At 42.0% G+C, this 3,335-nt stretch overlaps 1 pseudogene; it reads right to left on the bottom strand.

Moving 5' to 3' along the window:
• Positions 1 to 835: 835 nt before the first annotated feature.
• On the bottom strand, positions 836 to 947 carry LOC142452011 (U4 spliceosomal RNA; annotated as a pseudogene).
• Positions 948 to 3,335: the final 2,388 nt, after the last annotated feature.

Here is a 3,335-nt window from a genome sequence, read left to right as displayed (position 1 = left end):
TCAGGTTATGGCAGTGGAGCGATATTATCTCGTTCCAAGACTATGACTTACAACCTCGCCAAGACATTCCTCTTAGCAGACCCAGAGAGAAAATCAAGGGGGTGGGGGGCGGGATCTTATCCCAGTTTTAAGACATGCAATTCATTGAAAATATACCTACACTGATTCAGATATTGTGATAGATGGTGCTGGAGCTAAAATGCAATCCAGAGCTGGCTTCCTGTCATTAAGGTGTTTATGAGCCCGTTGGGAAGTCAAGGTCAATACGAATACAGATGGTAGTGGAGGCTTGCTCTTCGTAATCAATAAGAAGCTATAGCATCCCACATTTCTCTTTCTGCCGACTGTGAGCGAGCTTAGATTTTAATTTAGTGCCCAAATCCTGCAGCAACTCGCATTTCCCCAGGGATGCTCGGGATTCAAGTTTTCACTTAAAATTGTATGTGGTTTGATTTGTTTTTTAAACATAGATTAATATGCTTCGGGGCCTTACTACCACATTATCGACCACACTACAAGCAAACCTAAGCAATGAAGACTCACATTAATGGGTACTTAGGGGAAAAAACAAACCCGAAAACCAAAAATTCTCCCTGTAGTCAAGCTGATTCCAAATCATAACCACGCTACTGGACAGGGTAGAACTCAGTGGCTCCCAAGCTCCCTAAGGTCTCGGCCCTTTCGTACAGTTCCTCAGTGGTGGGGACCCCCAGCCATAGCATTATTTTCATTGCTACTTCACTGTCACTTTGCTACTGTGAGGAATCGGGCAACCCCTGTGAAAGGGTCATTTGGCCCCCAAAGGGGTCGCGACCCACAGGTTGAGAACCTCTGACCCAATGGGTTCCCAAGACTGTAAAGGTTTTTTTTCTTTGTTTTTCCCCAATTAGCAATAATCGCGCCTCGGGTAAACCTCATTGGCTACGATATTGCCACTGCGCAAAGCTGACTGTAGTTTTACAGGAGTAGAAAGTCTTGTCTTTCTCTCAACCTGGAAGAAAAGAGGTCTATTTTTCTCCATAAGAAATCTTATCTTCCGGGGGGAGCAGGGAGGAAGGGGGAAAAAAAGAGGACCTGATGCAGAGGGCTTAAGCGGAGAGCAAATGCTTTGAGAGTGATTAGGGCAAGGAATGTACGGATGTGCTTTATACAATTGATGTATGTATATGTGTGGATTGAGATAAGAGTTGCATGAGCCCCTAATAACATGTAAAAAAAGAAAAGAAAAAAGAAAGAAAGAAAATGATTAGGGCAACGAATGTACAGATATGCTTTATACAATTGATGTATGTATATGTATGAATTGTGATAAGAGTTGTATAAGCACAATTGATGTATGTATAGGTATGGATGGTGGTAAGAGTTGTATGAGCCCCTAATAAAATGTAAAAAAAGAAGGGGAAAAAAAAGAAAATGATTAGGGCAAAGAATGTACAGATGTGCTTTATACAATTGATGCATGTGTATGTATGGATTGTGATAAGAGTTGTATGAGCCCCTAATAAAATGTTAAAAAAAAAGAGTTGTGTAAGCCCCTAATAAAATGTAAAAAAAAAAGAAATCTTAACTTCCAACAAGATCTATGGTGCACGGTCCTCCATATTTCTCTGAGCATACTTCCAGACCATTCTCTGGTGAGCCAGTAATGTTGACAAATTCTTACACTGAGCGAAATCCATCTCCCGCTAAACTTCATTCTTAACGATTCCACTTCTGCCCCATGGAGTAACATAGAGAAGCCACTTGTCACCTCTTTATGGACAATCACCCAATCTTTTAAGGCAGCAATCATGACCCTCAGTAGTCATGGGTCTTCCCCAAAAAGTTTGACAGGACTCCCACTAGCAATTCCACTGCAGAGTATACGAGATATATACACAAGTCTTGAAAGCAGGGACTAAAACAGATGCTTGTGTAGCATTGTGCATTGCTGTAAACCAATGTTGAACGTACCCAGTGGAAGCAACCCAAGGATCCATCAACAGAGAAATGAACAAATAAAACCTAGTGTATCTGCACCACCAACCTCCAAAAAGAACCCCACCATCCTATTGCCACTGAGTTTATTCCAACCCACATCAATCCTGTAGGACAGAGCAGACCAGTCCCATAGGGTTTCCTAGGCTGTAAGTTTTTACAGAAGCTAATTGCGACCAACGACCCTTAGCCACTGGGCCACCCGGGCTCCTGATGTATCCGTGCAATGTAATTTACTCATTAACCGAGAAAAATGAAGTTCTACTACATGCTAGGAATATATGAACCTTGGAAACACTCTGCTTAAGGACATAAATCAATCTCCAAAGGACAAATATTAGATGATCCCATCTATATGAAATATCTCAAACCAAAAACTAAATTCACTGCCATCTAGTCAATCCAGCTCATAGTGGCCCCATAGGAGAGGGTTCAACTGTCCCTGTGGGTTTCTGAGACTGTCATTTTTTATACGGGAGTAGAAAACCTTGTCTTTCTCCCATGGAGTGGCTAGTGGTTTCAAACTGCTGACCTTGTGGTTAGCAGCCCAATGTGTTGCCACTACACTACCAGGGTTCTCAAATGAAGTATCTAGAATAAGGAAACTCATAGAGACCATCCTTTGCTAGGAGTAACATCGGGTGAGTGGAAGGAGGGAAAGGGCATCGATGCTGACAGGCCAGCGTTTCTGTGAAGGGCGATGAGGACATTTGGAAACAGGTTAAATGGCAATGGTTGTGTCATCTGATGAAGGCAATTGATGTTACTGAATTGAGGCATGGATGGAGAGCGGAGCAAGCACATTCTGGAAAGTGTGTAAGGTGCTGGTCCAGACTAGAGTCACGCCGTCCTTCACAGCATGGAAGGTCATGTCGGTACAACATGGTGAATGTAATTCATGTCACTTAATTGCCTATGTAAGAAAGGTTGAAATGGCCAAGGTTTTGTAACATATACTCACACCAATATATGATTTATACATATACACAAGTATATAATACATAGATAATATATTATGTATTTTACCACCACCCAAAAGTTAATAAGCCTTCCTCAAATCCTGATTCCAGACTCTTCTTCATCTAATCCAGCTTCTGTGATGATTTGCTCGGCATATAGATTGAACAAGTGTGCTGGAGAGAGACAACCCTGACGCACACCTTTCCTGCTTTTAAAACATGGCGTATTCCCTTGTGGTTGGTCTCATGACTGCCTCTTGATCCATGTACAAGTTCCACATGAGCACCATGAAGTGTTAGGAGTTCCCCTTCTTCTCAAGGTCATCCACTTTAATTTTGGTCCACCTAGTCAATAAAACACAAGTAAACATCTCTTTGGAATTCTCTGCTTACAGCCAA

This window comes from Tenrec ecaudatus, chromosome 6, assembly GCF_050624435.1.
Source record: "Tenrec ecaudatus isolate mTenEca1 chromosome 6, mTenEca1.hap1, whole genome shotgun sequence".
NCBI classification, from domain to species: Eukaryota; Metazoa; Chordata; class Mammalia; order Afrosoricida; family Tenrecidae; genus Tenrec; species Tenrec ecaudatus.
The sequence above is the reverse complement of the archived record's forward strand: the minus strand, read 5'-3'. Positions and strand labels throughout refer to the sequence as shown.